The sequence below is a fragment of the Phalacrocorax aristotelis genome, chromosome 5 (assembly GCF_949628215.1).
Source record: "Phalacrocorax aristotelis chromosome 5, bGulAri2.1, whole genome shotgun sequence".
NCBI lineage: Eukaryota > Metazoa > Chordata > Aves > Suliformes > Phalacrocoracidae > Phalacrocorax > Phalacrocorax aristotelis.
Genome location: NC_134280.1, coordinates 69667476 through 69692242, shown reverse-complemented (window position 1 = coordinate 69692242; position 24767 = coordinate 69667476). Strand labels below are relative to the sequence as shown.

Sequence of the window (24767 nt, the reverse complement as noted above, 5' to 3'; positions counted from 1 at the left end):
GAAGAGAGAGGACAACCCCAGCCACACCGAGAAGTAACTGCCTCTCTACGATACCCTCCCTGGTAGGCAGGCTCCCTGCCTTCCTAGTTTACGCTAGTGGGCAAACAGTTTTCCCAATAACTTGACTCATTGCTTCAGGAATTCCCTAGAGGATGACTCACATACAGGGAAAGCCACCAGTCATTCTACAGGAGCTGAACGGACCACCGCTGCCAATACGAGAAGAGTGAAAGAAGTGGGAGAACACAAGATCAGTGCCAAACTCGGGGAAAACTGTGCGGTCAACAGCGCTCCTTGGCAGTCCTTCCCTGCTCCCCTCCCCAAAAAGCATGCCGGCGAGCAGCAGCACACCCGTTCAAGCAGCACAGAGGCAGCGCCAGGCTCCCGAGCAAAGAGAATCGCTGCGGCGCGATTTCCTCCACGTGCAACTGCCAGGAGAGACGGCGGAAAAGTTGGCTCTGCTCACGCCCAAGGAAGAGGAGACTGAGGGGGGATCCCATCAATACTATAAATATCTGAAGGGTGGGTGTCAGGAGGATGGGGCCGGGCTCTTTTCAGTGGTACCCAACGCCAGGCCAAGGGGCCACGGGCACAAGCTGGAACATGGGAAGTTCCACCTGAATATGAGGACAAACCCCTTCCCTGTGCGGGTGCCAGAGCAGGGGCACAGGCTGCCCAGGGAGGCTGTGGGGTCCCTTCCCTGGAGACATTCACCCCCCGCCTGGACGCGGCCCTGTGCCCCTGCTCTGGGTGTGCCTGCTCAAGCAGGGGGTGGGACGGGGTGAGCTCCAGAGGGCCTTTCCAACCTCGTAACTCTCTGATTCTGTGAGTCTGTGACTGCTTCATACAGGAAGGGAAGGTGTCTCTGGAAGAGAAAGATGCTAAGGAATTAAAAACAGTGCCTCTTCTCCCTCCCCCTAGCACGGAAGGCTGTGGTATCACCAGGAGTAACAGGGGCACATGCAAAATTTCAGGGCGTCTAGCTTCTCACTCCACATTGCAACCCCCTGCTCACCGGGGTTCACAGGTTGTGCTTCTTTTTCTGCTTCACAACTTATCCTGTGGTTCTTCCTTTTCTCACAGCCCATTACTAAATGGTTAGGCAGGTATATGCCCAGTTGTAAATCAAAAATGCTGAGAATCGCTGCTATGTGGCAAGCTCTTTGGTAGACTAAACCCTAACGCACCTTTTCTGAATGCAATCTGCAATCGTTAAATGCGGATGCGAACTATGTGAACCTGCCAGGCTCAACTACGTTGGAAATCGGCTTCCAACGGTCTGAACCTTACTCAGAATCAACCTATTCTCATTTCATCGGTGCTGCCCATTTATTCCAGCCATTTCCTTCAATCATGTTCCTGATCACAGGACCCTGGGCTGACAGCTCTGTTGCTAGCAAACATCTGGCCCCTGCGTTGTCTCTCTGGTCTCCAACTTCTACATTTGCACTAAAATGCCTCAGCTGATCTTGTCGGACAGCTTCTGCCTCCACTTGGGTTCAGACTCCCGCTTGTGCTTCATATTCTTTACTTTGGGCAAGGACATGCCTGTATCTTACATTCCTAGAAATCAGACTGAAAAGACTGGGTCATTGAGGTCATATACCCCAAAGGCCATGCATATTCTGTCTTGTCCTTAAATCACCCAGGATGAGATCTGAATTTAAGAGCTCTCTCTAGCTTATTGTAAATGACTCAAACAATTAAGCTCTCACTGTTGTTCCATGTCATTCACCACTAAGGATTGCTTCTTATAACTCACAACGAATTACCCTTTGCTAAATGTTCCCTCCTTACATCTTTACTCCCACAAACAGCCCCACAAACACAGTTAACCTATTGCACAACTATCTTTTAACAGGTCACTCCAAAACCAGGAAGCCCCAGAAGCCCACCTCTCCCACCAGTCCCCCACAACCCCTGATCCATTTTCTTCCAATGTTCAAATTAAAATCCCGCTAGACAGACACCAACACAGGGCGCAAGGGGCCCACCTCATTCCGCAGTGGTATTCCAAAGGAGGAGCATTCTCAGGTGCTGCGATACCCCCAAAAACACTGCGCCTGTATTTCATTGCAAATGTACATGTCTGCCTTCTCCCGATACTCCCCAACACCTTCTGAGGCTCCCGCTTTCCAACAGGTTTTTCATAGAATCACAGAATCATTAAGGTTGGAAAAGACCTCTAGGATCATCAAGTCCAACCGTCAACCCAACACCCCCAGGCCTCCTAAACCATGCCCTGAAGTGCCACGTCTACACGTTCTTGAACACCTTTTCCTCCTGGGAGCATCAACTTTGCACCTTATTAAGCAGAATCTCTTCTATTTCTTGCTCACAACTCTGGATTTCTTAGAGTCTTCACTGAAAATTAATCTAACCTCAGGATATACTGCAAGCAGACGTATCAGTGATTCTTGCAAACACATTTAATAAACCAGAACCTAAAGCAATATTTACGGCATCTTCTTTAGCAACTTAACTCTATATTGCCATCGTTCCCCGACCTCAGGATAACTCTGACTTCACAGAAGTAATCTCAAAAACAAAAACAACCAACCCTGAATCCATTTTTTTCCAACAAGATCTTGTGAAGTCTAATAATCTCCTACCATCCAGAGGACTCCTGCTTTCCAGAGGAGGGCTTCTCGTGGCACGAACCCAGGCCACATGCCCCTGCGGTGGAGCGTATCCACTTTCACTTGAATGTTTACCCTGGGGCATTAATGAAGCAAAGATCAAACACCAAAGTCATGAGCTCTGGTGAAGGGCATATGCATGTTGCTCAAGCACACACACAGGCAAAGGCAGGCATTTTTACCAACACAAGTGTCAGCACAGCAGTGACCACCTTCAACGTACACCCCGCGTGATGTGGTGTTTACGCCATATTTGCTGAAACCCTAGAGCAGAGAACTGTGAATTTCAGCTTGGAATTTTCCTTGACTTGGATAATATCCCTTCCATAGATAACACTGTAAGAGGCCTTACAGCATGTGACAACAGAGCATTGCCACCGTCTGTCACAGAAACACAGGTACCAACCCTCCGTATCTGTACGCTGACCCTCCGCCGTTCTCAGCCTATCACTTTGGGTACTCAAAAGGAAGCTTTTCAGATTTTAAAGGAAACAGGCTTTCAAGGTAAACACCAGTAGAACAGCCTTGTACTGGCTAACATGCTTTTCTCATCCTAGGCCAGCCCAAATTTGTCCAGATTAGAATCTTATAAAGATTCTTCTATTGCTCCTAAGCTCAAAGTGAACATTTAAAGCCTAACTCTGAATTTTCAGATGCTGGCTTCTGCTGCTGCAACTTCAGAAGAAATGTGGTTCTGCCCCTCCCATCTCGTGGCTTCCACCTCAGTGCACGAGAACAACCCTTGAAATAAAACAAATGATCAGACTAAGTATTCCCAGAAGAAAAAAATAATCTTTCCTTATTCCTGCCTGGAGAACACAGTCTTCTAAAGAAAGCTGCCGCTTTGACCCGGCTCATGTAAAGCTTGCTAATTACAGTGAAAATCTGAAGAAAGCAAGAGCAGGAGGGAGGGAGAGCTAGACTCCAGCTCTCTGGCTCACACAAATGACAGCTTGAGCAAACTTTTCCTGCCTCAGTGGTTGCTGCTATAAATACCACCCTCCAGGGCTCAGTGCTGCAGGAACCCAGTCACCTCACAGAGACCCTCTGAAGTCTGCCCTGCTCCATACACACGCGAGCTTTAGGAGCAGCCTCCTTCCACAGTTACGCACACACCGATGTGCTTCTACAGGCAGCTCCTCTCATACTGAGTCCCAGACCTGGTGGTAACAGCACCTTCCTGTGTTCAGAGCAGTCCTGCTCTCACACACGCATGTATGCACGCCGCCTTCTGAAAGCCTCCCTTGTCTCTTCACCCAATCCTTGCGATTTTATACATCTTTTCTCTCCTCTGGCAACCCACTCCCCCATTATTCTGTCATTCTCTTACTCCCTTTTCTCTTTCAGTCTCCACATTTTCTGTGGCTTCCCTTGATTACATTACTCTGCAGCCCTCCATCTATTTCTCCACATTTTTGTTGCTAAGATGCCCTGGAGTATCTCGAGACAAGCAGAGCTCCTCCTTCCAGCTGCTGACAGCTGTTCTCTAGCCCAAATGGCCTGCCCATTAGGAACCCAGAGGAGATCACTACGGAAGAGCGCAGCGTGACTGAGAGAAGTAAAAAATCACCAACTCTTCAGTGCATGCAGCTCAAACTCCCTCCTGGCTTAGGAAATTAAGTCCCAAATTCAGACCCCATGGAAATCAAATCCGGGCAGTTCCCCTGTGACTTAGGACTTTGCTTTCCCTCTGGCCCCTTCCTCCAGCTGGTGCTTCACGTAAAGATGCTGCACCCACGCATGTGCAGCGCTGCTGCAAGAGGGGCAAGAAAGCAAACAGCACAGGTCCCACACCTCTGTGTACCATCAATCACTGGGACAGGCAGACAAATGCTTCCTCCTCCTCCTCCTCCTCCTCCACCTCCTCTCAGAAATCCTTGCCCAGCCAGTGCTTCCCTAACGATACAGCAAGATAAAACTGAAATCCTGGGCTGAATCCTGCCAAGCTGAAATAGCTAGACTCTTCCTGAATCTCAGATCTGGATGTGTGTGATAGAAGGCAGGAATCCTATTTTCATTTTGCTTATGTAAGCAAGGATGAATCAAGCCCAGGTTTCTCTGATCTTGTGTCATATTTAAGCCTTATATATATCTTTCTATAACCCAGAGCTAAAAAGCCCTTCTCTTCAGACAGAGCCTCCATTAGCTACACTTCTAAACACCAGCACACACATCCCTCCTCCACAACACCCACGCACAGCACCTTCTCACACACATACAGCGTATCAACTGCACGCGGAGCTCATCTACAAACCCTCCAGGCCCTCGGTGGCGGTGCTGTGCCTGGCAGTCACACAGCACGCGTGCCTTAGCCCACCCCTCACTAGCCAGTATCCCTTCCTCCTGCTCCCCAGGGAGAGCCAGGAGATGAGTAGAGAATTCAGTTTTAGCTCAATAATTATTTAATTAGACAACTCAATTTTAGATGACCTCCTGCTTACGTTCTAGGGTCCTCTAGTTTTCCAGCTGTGAGTCCTGCAAATACTCTTACTCTGTCTCGTACGTATTTACCTCAAACTTTTTTCCTGTTCTGCTAGAGCTTACACAGAATTCTTCTGCCTGTTTTTTCTCTGTGGGTTCATCACCAGAGGTCCTGGAGTTCAAACAGCTCATTGCCATCTCGCCCTCTGCTCCCCGAATGCCTGACAAGCTCAGTGTTACAGGTAGCACAGCCACACATTCCTGGGTACCACGCATCTCCTTCTCAGAGCGTGCCCAAGTCGTCACCCTTATTTCCTAAATTAGCACTCCCCCATTTTCTTCAGGTGTCTCCTTCATATACTGACCATCTATACCTTTCTACTCTGCCTCACAGCTCGTCCGAAATCCCAGCTGCAGGATACTTTCCGGCTGACTTTCCTTGGGCCTCTACCGGGAACATCACACAGCAAGCTATTTACTGCTCACTTCACTACTCTGGCTCCAGAGGAAGGTGACCTGAAGGGGCTATATGAAGCAGACTGTGGGGACTACTGTATATTCCTGCATACCAACGCAGGCACGGCAGAGCTTGTAGCTAATGGTGTAAGATCACAACATAAGCAGAGTGTTTCTCGCCTGACCCACAAGGGCTGCCTTGATATTTTCATGAAGATGCATATATTTTTCTCCCTCTTGCCACCATCCCCCTTCTTCCCATATACTCCTCGCTTTCTCTCCTTGGCAGCTGCTGGGGAAGTCACTAAGCACATGTTGGTAGGAGCCAGAAAACCCTGTCTCTACAGGGCCAGCATCACTACCCTCTTGGCCATCCAGCTCTGTACCAAGAATGAGTTTAGCAAAGGTGGACAAAAGCGAGGTGAAAGGAGGTGAGGCAGAAGCAGACACCCCACGTGACAAGAGGAGAGCTGCAGCAGTAGAAATACCCTGCAAAAAGCATTCCTTGACTTCAAGCAGCTGTACAGAACTGAAAAGCACAGATTGAAACTGTTTCTGCGGCTAACGACTGGTTATACTGAAAGAAAACCAGGATCGATTCTTCCCCAAGCTAACGGAGTGCAGGAAACCTGAACTAGCCACACACAGGAGTCCACCAACTCCGCTGTTGCGGACTGCTTGGGCTATGGTAGGAGGTACTAAAAAGCAGCAGGAGACTATTCAGAACATAAATCAAAACCATGGTTACTAAAATAGAGTGGAGAATCATTGAAATAAGATTAAAGGCTCAGAGATCACAAAAGAGGGATTGGGAAAGGAGCTAGGTATCTCCTGCCAAAGAGAAGTGCACAAAAATTAGGTACAAGCTCCGTCTAAATGACATCAGTTTGGTGCCAGTGAACTGCAAAGGAGAAAGCAACAAGAACAGCCATCTTACCTTGAGCAAGTAGCACATGAAGAGCTGTGTGGCTGGCCCATCTTGCCTGGCACCCGGCTACCCTCCAGGGAAAAAAATACCAACATCCTATTTTCAAAGTTGACTCAGTTGTACTGTTCTCTTTTCAAGAGAGGGTGGACTGGCGTAACGTGCTCCTCCTAAAACTATCCCTGAAGTCCACGCCTGTCTGAGTTGAACAAGGAAAATGCCGTCTTTCCTGAAGAAAATCAGCAGGGTCGTCCTCAGAGCTGAACAAAGCCTTGTTACCTGCTCCCAGGTACAAATACAGGAGACGGGAGGATGAATGCTCTGGGACCTGGCTGCTGGACGTCCTGGACAAAAGCCAGGTGGTCCCAGTTCAAATCTCTCTCGACATTGAACTAACTTCTATTGGAAAATTAAGACATGAGTAACTTAACAGTTTTCGAAAAACAATGGAAAGTAACTTCACTTTTCCCATCAATGAGAAAAACAGAGAACAGAAGGTGACCCCACACTTTGTACAGAGAACTTACTAACCGAGGCAGGCTCATACAGAGAAAACGGACAAGATCACTACCAACAGCTGTTTGGAAAAGGATGCATTTTTAAATTGGTTTCCATAAGAGAAGCCACCTTTCCTCTAATCTAGCAGAGAAGAAATTTCAAATGCTAAATGAGTCTTTGCCCTTGAACTTAAAATCCTGCTGTGGTTTAACCCCAGCCAGCAACTAAGCACCACCCAGACGCTCGCTTACTGTCCCTCGATGGGATGGGGGAGAGAGTCAGAGGGGTAGGCGTGAGAAAACTCGTGGGTTGAGATAATCGTAGAATCGTTAAGGTTCAAAGACCTCTCAAATCACCAAGTCCAATTGCCAACCCAACACCCCCAGGCCTCCTAAACCCAAAGTGCCACATCTACACATATTGTGAGCACATCTAAGGACGGTGACTCCCCCACCTCTCTGGGCAGCCTGTGCCAGGGCCTGACCGCTCCTGCAGGGAAGACATTTCCCCTCATCTCCAACCTAAACCTCCCCTGACGCAGCTTGGGGCCGTTCCCTCTCATCCTGTCACCGGTGACTTGGGAGCAGAGACCGACCCCCCCCTCACTCCAGCCCCTCTCAGGCAGCTGCAGAGAGCGAGAAGGGCTCCCCTCAGCCTCCTCTTCTCCAGGCTCAACACCCCCAGCCCCCTCAGCCGCCCCCCAGCACACTTGTGCTCCAGACCCTGCCCCAGCCCCGCTGCCCTTCTCTGGACACGCTCCAGCCCCTCAAGGCCCTTCTTGTCCCGAGGGGCCCAAACCTGAGCCCAGCATTTGAGGTGGGGCCTCACCGGGGCCGAGCACAGGGGCCCCATCCCTGCCTGGCTCCTGCTGGCTACACCAGTGCTGACACAAGCCCGGGGGCTGGTGGCCTCCTTGGCCGCCTGGGCACTGCTGGCTCATGCTCAGCTGGTAACAGACAGTTCCCCGTACAGCAACTGTCAAGTACAAATAAAGACAGTTTAACAGGTAAAGCAGAAGCTGCGCACAAGCAAAGCAACCCAGGGAATCCATCCCCTCCTCCCCACGGGCAGGCGGGGGCTCAGCCATCCCCAGGAGAGCAGGGCTCCATCACGCCTAACGGTGACTTGGGAAGACAAACGCCATCACTCCCAACGTCCCCCCCTTCCTCCTCCTCCCCCCAGCTCTATGTGCTGAGCATGACCCCATGTGGTGTGGGACATCCCTGGGGTCAGTTGGGGTCACTGTCCCGGCCGTGTCCCCCCTAGCTCCTCGTGCCCCCCAGCCCCTCGCCGGTGGGGTGGGGTGAGGGGCAGAGCAGCCCTTGGCTCTGTGCAAGCCCTGCTCAGCAGGGACAGAGACGTCCCGGGGTTATCAATGCTGCTTTCTGCGCAAATCCAAACCACAGCTACCTGAAGTAGCTTACTTAAAACTAAACTAAAAACCATAGCTACTATGAAGAAAATTAACTCTATCCCAGGCAAAACCAGCGCAAATCCAAACCAGATTGTAAGAAAAAAATATAAAAAGCTGTTTATTCAGCTCTACCCCAGGACAAGTGATTGGCCCTGAGCGGACACAGTTTTAGGCTATTAGAGGAGAAAGTACTTTTCCCTCTTACCCTGTAGGCAATGCATCATTATCCCTGTAATTAAATTTAGTGCCTTTGTGGCAATGCCTTCCGCAGGATTTATCTAGGTGTGGACTTTTTTCCCCTTTCCTTTAATTATATTACAATTAACCATGAAGCATCCATTCATTTAAAGCTTTTTAACTGGGCTTCAGAAGTAAATGCCTGAAACAGTCCTTGGTGAGAATGTTATAATCATCTTGGAAGAGATCACAAGCACAGGATCTGGGGTTCGGCAACTAATTCATTTACTGTTGTTGCCAGTGAACTTTCAAAGCGTGCAAAAAAGGTATCTGTGTTTAATCTTTTTTAGTTATAGTATTTGATTCAGATCCTCATCCTTGATTAGCGCTCAAAGACCTCTGAGCAATATTATATTGCAATTAACCCAGCTGATTAAGGCATAACCAAGTGCCTAAGTATCAGGCACGAGCCTAGCCCAGGTCTGAGCTCTTCTGCATCTTAATCCTGTGCTACATTTTTTCCCTCAATTTCTTCACTCGGTCACTTAAGTTCCAAACACAGGCACAAACATTCAAGCTGAGATTTCCTACAGTTCTTGTCTGGGCAATGTGGGAAAAACGTTCCCAGCCCTTTTTGAAAAGGAATTACAGCAATTCTGCCTGCATCCTTGCAGAACTGTTTTGTTCAACTTAAACTCTGCACAGGCCTCGCAGACCACCAAGCGTAGCCCACGGGACTAGCAAACTACGTGACCTTCAAACCACAGTCTGAGATCATCTGCGTGGACGACAGTACGCAAGCACAAAGGCTACAGAGGACTCTTGTGAGATGGCTCCAATTCTTTTCCAAAATAAGACTGTAACCACAAGCTGTTGGAGAAGGGGTTCTCCTGAGTGCTCAAAACCAGATCACACGACAATCGCATTTCGATGCCAGGTAGCTTCTCACATACCTTCCCGGTATTCTTTCTGACAGTCCTTCCCACACTCCACAGGCAACACACTTCCTCCAGTGGAAAAGAAATCTATGCCTGTAACATATGACATTCAAATTCTGGTGACCTCAAGAATCCACGCGTGGTCAAGCACTCGCCTCCTCCAGCCTTCCCCCTCCCATCAGACGGTTCGGTTTCTTGCATTCCTTCCTTGAAATTTGTAGCACTGGGGGTACGTGTCAAGAGGTCCGTTACAAAAGGGTGCCTGATTAAAATCTTGCAGTATTTTCACCATGTGGGGAATTCATTATCAGAACCAGTTAGTGATTACATTTCTGCTGGATGCAAGATAATGAAGAACTCTTATTTATACATACTAGTGTGGCTATAATTCACATGAACAACTAGTCTTTTTGTATCTCTTAGGATGCACAGCATCCAGTATATCATGTGGCAGAAAGCTGCACAGATAATTTATGATTTTTTTTTTCATTGCAAAGAGGAAAACAGCAAAGCAGAAAGACCCAGAAAGCATAGCCTGCTACAGCACCCAGTTTGGAGCAATGGCTTGCCCAATGCATGATGAATTCAAGCATTCTTTAAACTGGGGGGAAAAAAAAATATGAACATCCACAGGCTTCCTCCTTCCTCCACTGCACTCCTCAGACACAGCTAGGATCAGGGTGTCCAGCAGAAGAGCAGGCACTAGCATACAGTATCCTACTTCAATTCAACAAATGACACCAACAGGCCAAAACAGTCACTCTGGAGTAAGGAAATAAGAATACTGGCAGAATGACACCATGAATAATTCACCGTCAGTTCAACGATCTCTCCTGGCACCACGGAAACTTTAAAGGTGTTCCAGCTGCCAGACTGAAGTTAATCTGGAGAAGGAAAAAAAAATTATACAAAGGACACAAGAATGACCCCACTCCCTTTCCACAAGTGGGTTTTAAATTGCAACACCAGCAGCCTACACGTGCCGCCTTCTCTCTCCCCCTCCTCCTCTCCCTATGCTTTACCCTAATAAGCCAGGGAGGAGACAAACACGGCGAAGTGGAAAAATGATGCATTTCCACCAGTGATAGGCTGTACGTGAAAGCAGCAGAGGGGCAGAGAGATGATTCGGTGTCTGAAATGTCTTAGGTTACGGGATAAAAAGCTCGTCTACACGCCCAGGAGCACAGAGGCACAATGGCAAGTAGGGGAACCCAAGTAACACCCTCATCCAGCTCCTCCCGGGCCCACCACAGGAGCCATCCCCCCACCAAAGGCTGATCTCCACCAGCGCCGAGGAGCTCAGGGGCGCTATGGCAGGCAGGGGAACCCCATTAACCCAGAGAGAAGCAGAGCCACTGCTCTGGCTCCTCTCCAGGCTGTCACAGGAGAGCGTAGATATGTACGTTCACGTACGTGCTATGTATGTATGCGCTGGCCTCCTGGGACTTAGATGCTCGGCCTCACTTTAAGCTGGATTTGGGCCACAGCACCAAAGCACCCTCACCTCCCTTTGGCGACCAGAACTGGCAGCCCCTAACAAACTGTACAGTAACAACTTCTTTTCTGACGCAGTCAGTTGAAAAAGGATTTAGGAAACAACAGCATTGTCAGGATGGGAGTCAAAGAAACCAGAAGTAAAACATCAAACAGGAGACTGAGGGGGGGGAAAGTTGAAGACATGGAGCGAGTGGAGCAAGAGCCTGCCACTTTAACAGCCCTCCGTCAGCTGACAGCAACCAGGCACGGTGTTCCTGCTCCAGGCTGCCAGCGAGGGCTGCAGAGTGACCTTTGCGCTATCCATCTCCGGAGAACACAAGAGCTGTGCACCAGAAGCACACAATTAATATTCAGGCTTTCTTCAAGTGCCTACAACTTTTCCATATACTGATTTTCGGGAAATCTGAGATCAAATTTTGTGATTTTTGCAGTCAAGAACAGAAGCTCAAACCCCCCCACGTTTCTAGGGTGGGTTTTCTCCCCTCCATGAGGAAGCTGAAATCATGTTCTGTAAATAGTTCAAAGTCTTCCAAGCACGCTCAGTATAAAGGCTGCAAAGAAGGCAGAGCTATTCTTTAACTGAAGCACTTAAACCTCTCTGCACACCTAAGTGATCTTAATTCAAATTGCACTTTACAACATTGGTAACACGGAGAATGTAAGGACTATGAAGAAACGATATTATTTGCACTAAGCACAGCAGAGTGAAGATTTTAAGTACCAAGCAAGTATCACATTTAATGGCCAGCTACCAACTAATTGAAAACCCATAGTTTTGGGGGTAGGGAAGACTTATTCCCCCTTATAATTAAAATAAAAGACAGTAACCTACAGGCAGGAGTCCTCAGATGTGCCGACCGTAACCCAGCCACAGCGGCAGGCGTGGCCCTGGAAGCTCCCAAATGGAAAAGCTCCACTGAGCAGGACCACTTCAGTCGCGGCCCCAACACCCCGTCTTACCACCGCGCCAGCGAACAGCACCGACAGCGGCGGCACTGAAGCATCCCTGCGCAGTCTCAAACGCCACACCTACCGCTCGTACGATCGGCAGACGTGAGCCACGGTCCTAGTTTTGCTCACTGGCCATATTGTGTTGACTTTGTAACAGTCAAAGAAACAGGATGTGCAGCTGAAAAATCATGTGAACGTGTAAGGACATTAAAGGGAAGTTTTTCTAAGAGGTAAGTGCAAAATTATGGGATTTACTGACCTGACAAGGTCCATTTTAAGACTAAACTCCCTTCTTTCCCTGAGCCTTTAGCTACCGTGACAAGGTGGCAAAGCCACCAGATTTCTTCAAAATAAAAATAAAAAGAAAGCTGTTGCCGGTGACCAGGAAGTGCACCCATGCAAGAGCCAGCAAGGCACCACCCCTAGGCAGGTGCCTGCTTTCTACTGAATTTAGCTGGAAACAAGACACTTATTGTTAGAAACCTGAACCTCTTCATTAATCAAGCTCCTTTCTTTATGCCATTTCCTTTTCAATTTTCAGACGGAGCAACCTGTCTCTGGGACTGCAGTTCCTCTTGGGTCACATCATGCAGCTGTTTTCCTTGATACACCATGAATCTTACGCCACCCAACCTTTCTGAACAGGGAGAACCTACTTAGAGCATGTCGGCCGACCTCCCCAGGAAGCAAGGCATGCTAGGCAGGACTGGGCAAAGCCCTGCATTTGCTAGGAACTGCTTTAACTACAGGCTGCAGCTTAGTGCACTGGAAACAGAACTGCATGTCGCTGCCCTGAACCATCTTATCTACTTTAAATGGGGTGGTAAGAGTAGATTCAGAAATAGTTTAGTCTGGAGCGTTCATTCAGACCGGGTTACTAACCCCGCTCCACAAGCACCACTGCTTTTTGGAGCAGAGCTGTGTTTGCATTCTCGTCCAGCAGACATGTGCGGTCTCTTTGCTGCCCCTCTCCACAAAGAGCACTGAACTGCTGAGTTGGTAAAACAGCGGCAGGGTGGACTCATGCATCTCATTGTCCAACTTGTAATTAACTCTGCGGCCACGGAGGAGTGAAGCAGCCTTGAAGACACGGCACAAAATTCTGTCTCCTCTTCAGCAGAGGAAAAACTTGCAGTCAGGAGCCAATACGGGGAGAGAATGAATATTAGTTTCCCACTCAAATCAGAAATTAAATCCTTTCCCCACCTTTCTTGACAAACCCCCTTACAGCTGAGAATTCAAACCCTTGCATCTCCTATCTGTTCCCATAGGAACGTAAGAGCCACAACTGCTTCCAACCTCATCTCCTTTTCCAACAGCAGAAATATCTAATGAAGTCTTGGTAGCCTTGCTCCTCTGCAGCAGGAACACCGTGCATATTTGTAGAAAAGATAAAGGTAACACTTTTCTTATCTCTTCTACTCCTCCCTACAAAAAGGAGGCGGTGCTGAGGGCCACCGAGTCTTCGATAATCACATCTTCCTCCCTTTTCCTCTCTCCTAATTGGCATCCATCACTTTTTCTCATCAAAAAATCTAGAGTTTTAAAAAAACCTCCATTACGAAATGCAAACTCCTGCAAAACTCCTGCAGAGCGGGAGCAGCCAGGTGCGAGGCAGTTGAGCAAACACCAGCATATTCTTCTGAAGTACAATGAAACAAATGGACATGTTTTCTGGAAACAGGATCTCCTGCTTCTCCAGGCTTGGACAGCCAGAAGTTCCCATATCCCACCCTCTGGCACTGCACCTTCTTGGCAGTGCGAGGCTTGCGCCTCCAGATTCAAAGGCAGAAGCCCAACCTGCAGTTCATACTGTCAACACAAAAGCTGCAAGGCCAGACATACTGGGATTATGAAAGCAGTCCAGAACTCAACAGGAAGAAAAAAGGAGGTTCACTCACACTCCCCACCCAAAAAACTTCCTCAAATATTAACAGAGATGAAGCGTATTGCTGAAATGGTGCCTGCTGAAAGAACTGAAAGTTCAACTTACTCTTTCGTCGGGAGCCTTTAGCCCTTGTGGTCTAGACCAGAGGCTCGAGAGCTCTATTTTCACATGCTAGTCAAGAGGGAGTGTTTTGGCGTAACACCAGGTAACTTACAGTTGAACGGTTTGCAAAACAAATCTATGTTAACATTGAGATTTTCATGTCATAAATCAGGTAATTTAAAGTGAAAAGGTTCCCGGTTGCTTTAACCACACCCTTTCACGCTTTTGCACTCCAAAGGGTTTTATTTCACAGCCACGATATACAGATCAGTGACACAAAATGCAAAACACGTGCAGCTACAGCAACAGGAACCAATGCGATTTCTTCCCTTTAACTCGGTCGTCTTCCAAGAAGCATGGCTCCTTGTCTCGTGCTGCGGGCATACGAACGAAAGGCCCTATTCCTTGTGAACACACTCAAGCGGGAAGCAAGACTAGAGCTTTCTGTCTCCTGCTGTTCTCTGTTCAATTGAAAACCTATCCGTTACACTGGTTTCAAGTCTTTTTGCATTTATAACAAATGAAGAGTTAACTAGAAGGGAAAGATGAGCAGAGCAGCTGGAAACCCATTTTTTTTTCACCAGAGAAACACAACAGCAGCTGGGGACATAAAGGACATTGACTCGTCCATTGCACAACATTGCAATGCTTTTAGAGAATAATTAGCTCAGGTAGCTCAGAGAAAGGCAGTTGGGGATACTCAAGTGGCGGAGAGACTTCCATGTTCCCTTGGGCAACTCCATCCTCTTCCTCAGCCCACCCAGGCGACTTACCTCAGAGGAGCTAAAAAAATCCCTCTGTACATCCAGTAGTAGCTGTCACGTAACTTTAAAAAAGTAATCTAACACTTCATATTAGCATGCATACTCATTTTGGAGAATAATCGCAGTGAACTTCCTTCTACTCTCCTGACTCAAAGATTTTTTAGAGCTCAGAGTCATTAAAAGCAGCCTCAGAGCAGATCTGCTACTTCACCTCCCCAGCTTCCACAGCGTAACCTCCAAATGCAAAGAGCAGCAAGTCCTTATCGGGCTTTCAATTCATGCCGTGACAAAAGTTCAAGTCCCGCAAAGGCTCATTTCCTTGTCTTGTCCTCGATGCTAGACACTTCCTTCACCCATTTAGTTCTCTGCTACTGTCCTGAAACATCCATTGAACCTCACCCAACCACCCCCGGCTCTTCCCTCAGCAGACCCAGACTCACACAGCAGCACAGGAGAACAAGGGTGTGAATCCGTCAGTCAAAGAACAGCACACAGCAGCGGGCTGATTCCCTCTGCTCTTTGCCTCTCTTGGGAGAAGGAAAATCACTATTTCTGTGGTGATATCACATCCCAAAGAAGAAAGGTTAGATGCAATATACCTTAGAGTTCCGAACCAGATGCTTTCAAGCTGTTCCAAGGGAACGAACGCACAAGAAGCCGGTAGAACACCGGAACGCCGGTTCCTTACGCTGTGGAGGGCACAGGTAGAGTCGTTCGTTTCCCCAACACGCGTCTAACCACCCAGAAGCATGTGGGCCTGCACATACACAAACGGCACGTCCTGCAAACTTGCACACTGGGTTATAGAGAAACTGCCAAAGTATGCACGGTCACGTCTTTCCTCCCCAAATACCCGCTACCCACCTCACAGCGGCTTTTCAGGGTTTCTGCCCACCCCTCCCTGAGCAAGCTTACCCACACCCTTCACCGGGGCAAATTAAACATACTTGACGCTCCTGGCCTCGCGTGCAAGCTCATACGCCACATACTCCAGATTCACAAACTCTGTAAATATTACCAGCGGGCTCCCACGAGGCATTTCAGATGCATGCACCACACTTACTCAGCCACCCGTTCACAGACCAACGAGCATTTTCTGCAGCATCCTACGTGGTTCCCACCTCCAAACCCGCCTGTACTAATTCTTCCACCCTCATCCAAGAGAAAGACAAAGCTTCAAATTCTTTTCCCCACCAGCAGAGAGCTGGGGTCCTAAAAAGCAAGGTAAACTAACTAGCTACGTGCAACCAGCAAAGACCTTTATCTGAGACCCTTCCAGGCTGTTAACATTTGGAAGCACGGAGGACAACACTGCATTTGTGGACATCCCCATTTCCTATTAGGTTAAATTCAATTATGGCCCCAGAGATATTCAAAAGGGTTTGCTTTCAGATCTGGAAGAAAGCCTGTTCCTTTTTTTTTTTTTTTTTTTTTTTTAAAAAAAAAAAGAGAATAAAAGACCATTTTCCAAAAGCAAGATATTGAACCAGTAACAGGCATGAAATTTAGAGGGGAATTTTAGCACCGCAATTACATGAAGGTATTTTGCCCTGCGCTCCTCTCGTGGCACGGAAGTTTGAGGAAAGCTCTACCCTTTCTGGTTTTAGAACACGCACGTAACATCTCAGGAAAGGCATCTCTCGCTTCCTATGCGCTTCATTATTCATGTGCCAAATAGTTTTAGCCCCTTATTAACCTCGGAAGGAAGACTTGAAAAGAAAGAGCAGCCTCTTTCTCTGCTAGAAAATAAGTGAAAATGACAAAGGTGAGGGGAAGAGCAGTCCCACAGCACACAGAGAGACTCTCTCAGAGAAATCTGTCATTCTCCATTCTATTCAGGGAAGAAAGAGAGTGTCCACTATAACAGGAACTTAAGAGAGGAGTCACAAATTACTGCTTCTTCATTTTCTTTTAAGGACGTAATTTATTTGCCATTCAGCAGGGCAAACAGGAACTTTTTTCACTTCCTCTGACAGGGGTTCACCGCCACATTTCCCCTCCAAGCAAAACTACAGAGGTTCATATCTGAATACTCTCATTTAGTGAAGGGGTTGTCATTAGCGGATACTTGGATACCATGGAGATGGTGACAAACAGCTGAATCAGACAGAACAGTGTCACATAAAGGGTACTGTGGTTTAAAAGGTTAAATCCAGCTGAGGGGTAAAGCAGCCACAGAGGGCTGCTGAAATGGAAGGACACATGTCTTTGCAGGGATATCCTGGAACAAGAGACAGTCTGCTGGGCTAGAAAACCTCTGCCATTTCCAGAGGGTCTGAGGCTGAAGTTCTTGCTGGTTCCCTTTTAAAAGAGGTCTTGTTTTGAGTTCCACAGCAGACAAGCAACAAAGTGGTCCGCTTACTGTTCCAGACCCATTTAGCGACGGAGGGTTGCTCCGAGTTCACTTCATTTACTACTTCTCACGCCTGAATTTTCAAACACTGAAATCTGAGTTGTGTTTCAAAAAGGAAAGAACATACGTTTTGGTCACTGACAAAGGCAAGCCAAGCATAACGGGAAGTTGAATTTTGGTGAAGAACACTTTTAAGGGGTCCTGACGTGACCAAGAAATATAGTGTGCAAGACCACACAAGAAGGGAGGATTCACTTTATCCAGGACAGTCATAGGCTGGCTGAGATGCTGCAAACTCACAAGAAGCATCTGACTTGCTCTTAGTTAATGGGAGATGAAATAGTTAATTTCCCATGAGAGAAAACAGCACAGTTTTGCAAGATCATTTGGCAGATCACATGGGGAAAAGACAAGCCTCCAGAAGCTCAGACTTTTGAGCTGGAATCTATATTCCAAAAATACATCAAGGCTGTATCTATGGCTGTAAACACCAGCAAGCACATTACACCGATCTGTGCCAAAAAGACAAGCCATGACATAATATTAAATTTCATTCTCCTTTCAAAAAGATGCAGAGCTGTGTAAATTCCAACTTCTAACAGATGTGGAGCAGACCCGAATGGAAACATTTCAGGGTAGAAATGCACTGGAGCTTGTTTTTTTTTTTCACACCAGCCTCACCATTTCTATTGTACTTACTGCAGTGAAACTATAATAGCAAGGTCCTGAATTTCCCTGTTTCTGCCTATTCTCCGATCCAATTTCATTTAAGGTGGCCTACAGGATTCACCATTTTATTTGCACTTCTGCTGTTCTTCAGGAAAGAAAAAGGATTGAAGTCTGGAAGCCTGCTTGGATCTAAACTCAGGATCTCTGAGGTCTGTGCGAACAGTCATACCACTACACCAACAAATCACAAAGAAAAAGCATATGTAACAGAGGAAAAAAGACATGGCAAATGCTCAGAGCACCTGTTCATTTAAGGTAGCCTTCTCGTATTTATCAATTAGCTAATTACCCCTAGTAACCATAAACACTGTTTAAAGCGATCTTACCGTGTCTTCACAAGAAGAGGAGAATCTCATACAACCAATTTCAGTATCAGCAAGTCTCTGCTCTCGTTCACCAAGGGGTATGAGCTCTTCAATAATATGACACTCATTGTTCAGAAGCTCCAAGCAAATCTTCCCCTCTCTCATGTCACGGAGCACCAAACTGTACCAAATAAGCTACCCTGCCAGCAAGGGTGGGAGAACAAACTCCTGAAAAGGATCTTCGGTGCTTACTCACCCCTAAAGATGCCAACGCCCCAAGTGAAACCAGCGCGCTGAAGAAGAGGGCCTGACACAGATACCCTTGAGGACTGCGCCTGAGGGCTTTCTCAGCCAGCACCCCCTCAGGGCGTACGGACATTCTCGCTCTGAGGAAGACTCAGAATTTCTTCTGAAATGGAAGTTCGTGCAGCAGCACAATCCTATATAGGACAGAGCTCTCAAGATTTCTTATGAAGCAGCAGGCATTCAGGAAATACACAGACCACTCATTGGGCAATCGCTGCACGCCGAGGGGCTCAGCTGGGCTCCCCACAACAGCCCTACCAGCAGGTCCGTGCTAGGAGAGGGCTTTGTTACCGGATTGCTGCCGATGCAGCAATGTAGATCTGTGCATAAGGTTACGGAAATGAGATCAGTTTAAACAACTGGGAGACAATTTGTCCTATTATTAGCTTACTAGAAGTTAGTCGCACTGGGTTTTTTATCATTGCTTGCTCAACAGCAGCTGATGAAATGGTAAGTGAAGAACACAAGGAAAACTACAATTTTTAAGACTCAGGATTGCTTCTTGTATCCTGGTTTTGGGGAGAAATTCATATTAAGGTCAAAGACATCACTGAGGAACCCACTTGTAGTTTTCCTTTCACATAAAGGGAACACACACGAACCAAAAGCAAGCTGGCTACTTATTTAATAGCTTGAACAGAACTAAAAGCCATGAGTTCTCATGCAATTCCACAGACACTTGAAGTCAACCTGAAGGAGACCAGAAGGCCAGGCCTCCTCAAAGACGGACAGAAATTCCAATGGAGGGGGGAGAGGAGGACTTCCAGGGCTCTGCAAGAGTCTGCAGGAGCACGAGTCCAGTTAAAGAAGCATTCATGGAAAAGCAGAGAGACTAGAAGCTCAGGGGTTCAGAGCCCATGACAAAACTCCTCGTTAATCGAGCACACTCTGCTTGCCATGCAGATTTTCTGCTCTTGCTGCAAGGAAGAGAAAAACAATCAGCAACTTTTTTTATTTCATCTTTTAGCTTGACATTTTCTCAAACAAAGCCAGTGTATGAGGTAAGGGACCCGCACCCCTTTTGCTGGAAGGAGGAGAGAAAAGGATAAAACAGAAAAGACAGACTGAAAATAGAGGGCACATTTCTTCTAAAGCTCAGGAAGAATTCTGCCTTTCATTCAAAATCATCAGCAAAGTACAGCAGCATTATGCTTTGCCTTTAAACCCTAATTCTGTATGCATTTTATATTAGGATATTCCACTTTATTATATGCTGCTTCAAAAAATATCAGCCCATCGATTTTCACATGCATCGTCAATATTCTTTAAAGCTTGTCATGATGCTTCAAATAGTTAATTAAATAGTCCACAGTATTTTAGACTTTTTTGGTTTTTTAACAGATCAGTTATGGGTACGTTCTTGTATACACTGAGTTTTATAATGAACTTAGGATCAAGATGCCAGGCGCCATGACTTAAGCTTGTGGACCCGAACAAGCAAGCCGAATAAGGGCGCTTAGCCTCTTGCACTACAGAATTCTATGTAGAGCAATTGCTGCTGTAGAGGACAAAAAATATATTGTATTATTGGAAAGCAGCGTGAGATCTAGTGAGCAGGATCAGCATGGTTGCACAAAGGGAGCAGCCTCTAGAGTCTGTTTCTGTGCCCTGTGAATAGACTATCAACTCCCAGCTACACTTGTGCTCTTAAATAGCAAGTTGATTTTAGTTTTTCAGTAGGCAAACTTTTCCATTTCTTATCGAAATCAGAAAAATAATTTCCGTTTCTTCTGTCTTAAAAGTTCAAAGCTGGACAGATACTGCCCCTGCCAAATTGTCAAGATTTTTCCTCCCATTTCTCTTTAGAAATACACAAAACAAAGCATTAGCTTGAAAGCGGAGGACTGTCGTTCTAACCAGAAGCATCGCAATGATTCCCACCACCGTGAAACACGCGCCGCGTACGTTTGTTCTGGCAGACATACGCTTAAATTAACAGTACCATGTACGTACAGTGCAGAATAAAGAAAATATCTGCGTAAACTAGCTTCAAGTTAAAAGTCTGATTTACTCAAAGAATCTATTCCAGCAAGAATAAACATCCCAAAGCTATCCACAGACCCCAGAGTCCATTTGTCACGCTCCTGATAGCACAAAGGGCACTTTCATAAACTCCTTTCCCCCAGCTCTCTAAAAACTCCAGCCCCGCAGCTCTCAAAGCAGATGAAAACACTTTCACTCTTCCAAGCACCTCAATTGCTGCCTCTTTAAATGTAACTTCCTCAAACTCCAATGCTGCATCCAGCTCAGGATGTACTTATTCATCTGCTGGATGATTCTCAGGACCAGAGAGACTGCTAGCTCTATTTTTTTAAATATTTTAAGTATTATTTACCGCTACCTGGGTGGCAAGCTGAAAAGGGGAGTATGCGGTTTTCTCAGAGGAAAAGCAGGGTGCAGGCAGTCTCCCCAAAGCAAAAGCTGCTTGTTCTAGGGTAGATATAAAACGTTGCTACCCAAGGAAGAAGTCTCAAACATCCTTCCCCCATCTGAAGACAGAACAGAATCGCGGCTGGTTTAATGCAAGAAAGTTTAATAAATTTTAGGCTGGCCTGTAAATGACTCGAAGGCTCACAGCCCGAGCAGGGTACCGAGCACGTTGGGGTTTACACTCTCAGATGTTAGCACTCTCATGTTCCCTACAGGTCTCCACCTTGCTGATCCTTGTCCAGAAGGGACCCACAAAACCAAAACCATTGGTATTTATGTTGCTTTAAGGAGAATATTCTAAGCCACGAAGGCTTGGAAGAAGCTTATAAATCTTTTTTTGCAAATCCATACAATTATATTGCAACTCAGAAACCAAAGCAACCTAGTTTTGATGAACTAACTCAAAAATGAACTAACTCCTAAGATGAGGCTGCACAGGAAACACCCCTCTGTCCGCTTTTACGCTTGGCACTATAAAATGCCATGAAACATCTGTACCTTCAGCAGCGCAGGATTAGAGGTCACGTCACAAATAGAGACAAACTGACCTGCATGGGGGTTCCATTCATCTTTTGTTTTATGAAACAGACTGACAGGTATTTTGGCTTACCCTATTTCTCTTCTCTAATTTTTTTTTAAACATAACTGTGTCATTGGAGGGAGTATTTTCATCCTTCCCATTCTTCTTCCTGGAGCAGCACATTACTCAGTCCTAACCGCTCAGATCATAGTGTTGCACAACTGTTCCTTCCCAGGACTCTAGAAGAGGAACGGGTGGACACACAGCACACTGAAGTTTGCCTTTCTCATTCCCATTTCCCAGCAATGATTAAGCTGTCAGGGCCTTCCAGCAATCTCTGTTTCTGTGACTTCTGATTTGATTTTGTCTACAGAGATCAGAAGAATCTCACCCAGTGCCTTAAGTTAAAAAGGAATTGTGACCAAATCTGGTTTTACAGGTCAGTAGTATCGAGATCAGTGCCATCAAACGTTTCCAGTTCAAGTATGCAATTTTGATGCTACAGAGGGAGTAAAATTTTTGTAAAACAGCACAGTCAATAACTCCCAAATCTCTTCTTTTATTTAAATACAGATTTAAAGGGGCAGAGTTGTCCTACTCCTTTTTGAAGAGTTTTGGTTACAGAAGTTCCAGGCCATTGCATGATTTACCACGTAGCAGATGCTGTTCAAGCTTCTTGTCCCGTTAGCCATTACTGACCTGCCTGTCCACTACAAACTGACACACGTTCTCTGGGCTGAGCTGTAACCTCAGCAGCAGCTTTGAGAACCCAATGTAACTTTTATGGCACAGAAAGCTAACGCTTTGGACCACAAATAACTTCACCCAGATAATGTTTTCTATTTCGAAAGCTTTCCACCGCCGCTCAATAGATATTCCTTCCTCCCCAATCACAAACTAACCTCTTTAACAGTGTAGACACCTTCCCACTAGATAAGCATTTCAACAAAGTCAATGTCATAAAACTGAGATTCGTGGATCATTAAGGTTAGAAAAGACCTCTAAGATTATCAAGGCCAACACCCCCAGGACTCCTAAACCATGTCCCCAAGTGCCATGTCTACACGGTTTTTTAGCCCCCCCCAGGGATGGTGACTCCCCCACCTCTCTGGGCAGCCTGTGCCAGGGCCTGACCACTCTTGCAGTGAGGAAATGTTTCCCAATATCCAATCTAAACCTCCCCTGACACAGCTTGAGGCAATTTCCTCATGTCCTATTGCTTGTTACTTGGGAGAAGAGCCTGACACCCACCTCACTACAACCTCCTTTCAGGCAGTTGCAGAGAGTGAGGAGGTCTCCCCCTCAGCCTCCTCTTCTCCAGGCTAAACCCCACCAGCTACCTCAGCGGCTCCTGTCTTTACAAAAGACACTTCCTACAATTTCATCGTCCCCCAACCATGACTATTTTAAAACCACTCAGCCTGACCACACAGGCTCAGACACTTCTCCCTGCTCAACCAGAAGATGACAGTCAGTAGGGTGTAGCAACTCATCACCAGGTAACACAAGGTTTTACCCTGGCAGGCCAGTAATATCTTCCCCACCTTGGTGGAGGTTATAGTTTCCCACAGAAACATTTCCTTTACCGCACTGGCTAATCCATCAAACAGAGATCTGCTGCTTTCAGTACATGACACTTTGAAACGCTCCAGCATCCCAGAAACTGTATATACTATCTTTGGCAATCGCTATGCCGCTTCCCACCTGGAGCTGGCTGTAAGCACCACCCCACGTTTCAGGACCTGCAGACTCCGCAACCACCATTCCTATACTCCAAGCGACAACTGAAACCTGTCCCAAACACACCGGCAGGTACCAATTCCCAGAATGGGCACAGCGGGAATTCTGGCTGAGCAGTCTGGCATCATCCCAGCTGTTAAGATCTCATTTACTTTTTATAAGCATGCAGGTCTCTGTGACCCTAACTGGGGATTTCTACGGTCAGGGCTCCCCACCCACCGCGGCAGATCCATGTCGCTGAAGTACTTTTAGTGCCCGCTAACTGTCTCAGACACCGGTCCCTGCAGAGAATAAAGGCTGAGAGAAAGAATCCATGTGTCACACCCACCTTCTACACACCACCAGCTTCTCCTTGTACAGTCAGACAGCAACACCCATCCAACCTCCCACACCCGGCTAGCGTTGACAGCCAAGGCCAGCTTGGGCTGGGGTCTCGGGTCCCACTCCTGCCCCTGCCATCGCCCTGATGTGCTGCCTGGCACCTGCCTGGGGGAAAGGACCGCCTCTTTCCACGGGGCACAGGCCACATTGCAACGGGTCCCCCCGCGGCTGGGAGGGAAAGACGCGGCTCCTGCAGATGTCCCCCCTCCCCACGGCGTCTCCCCGCAGCACCGGAGGAAAACGCTCCCGCCGGGGCACAGCTCCGCCACCCCCCGGCCCCTGCCAGCCGCCTCCCGAGCGGGGCGGCACAGAACAAAGCGCCGCCTGGGCGGGGGGCGACAACACCGGGAGCCCCCCCCCCCCCCCAGCCCGCACCAACTCCCGCCTCGCCCCTCAGCGCGCCGCGCCTGCGGCGGCCTCCTCCCCTCACGGCCCGGTGCGGGGTCCTGTCCTCCCGCCGGTGCGGGGGGCGCAGCCAGCCCCCTCCCCCCTCCCCTGCTAGGGCCGGGCCGGGGGTCGCCGCCGCCCTCCCGCCTCCCCTCACCTCTCAGCCACCGCCGCCGCCGCCAGTGAGGCAGGCCCGGGGCCGCCGCCGCCGCCTCCTCCTCCATCCCGGGGGCCTCGCGGCCCCCCGATTCTCGAACGCCGCCTCCGCCCGCGCCGGGCCGCCCACTGCGTCAGCTCCGTAAGGGCCGCTACGCACCCAGCGGTCACCATGGCGACGGCTGGAGTTGGGGAGGGGGAAGAGGGCGTGAGTACGGGGGGCGGCGGCGCCCCCTGGCGGGCCTGAGGCGGCGGCGCGGGCGGGCCTCCCCGGCTGAGGGGAGCGCGGCCAGGGACCCCCGCCACCGACCCTCCCGCGCCTTCCCGGCTTGGCGCCAGGGGCAGCGCCCCCCGAGGGAGCCCCTTCCGTCCCGCTGCGACCCCCCGGAAGGGGCACAGCCCAGCCCTGCAGCCGGAGCCCCCCCTTACCCCGCTCCAAGCATGGAAGGGGCTCTATTCCCCCAGCAACGCCCCCCACCCCTCTCAGAACAGCCCCGGCGCTGCCTTTCCGAGGGAAGCCGCGGGTAGCGATCGCAGGCCGCATCCCCAGCAGCGCGGGCGGCGGGGCGAGGGGGGTGATTCCGCCCCTCCGCCCTGGTGAGACCCCCCTGCAGCGCCGCGTCCAGCTCTGGGGCCCTCAGCACAAGGACACGGGGCTGTTGGAGCGGGGCCAGAGGGGGCACAGAAACGCTCCGAGGGCTGGAGCCCCTCTGCTGCGAGGCCGGGCTGGGAGAGCTGGGGTTGTTCAGCCTGGGGAGGAGAAGGCTGCGGGGAGACCTTATTGCGGCCT

The 24767-nt window shown here is 48.5% G+C and overlaps 1 protein-coding gene across 4 annotated transcripts in view; it reads right to left on the bottom strand.

Annotated features, from left to right (window-relative positions):
• The window catches only part of DAGLA (diacylglycerol lipase alpha), an 80089-nt gene extending 55991 nt beyond the window's left edge, over positions 1 to 24098 (bottom strand). For all 4 annotated transcript variants that reach the window (XM_075095075.1, XM_075095077.1, XM_075095074.1 and 1 more), the window contains exon 1: positions 23979 to 24098. The gene's annotated coding sequence lies outside the window, so the exon portion shown is untranslated. The remainder of the gene's footprint in view (positions 1 to 23978) is intronic.
• Positions 24099 to 24767: the final 669 nt, after the last annotated feature.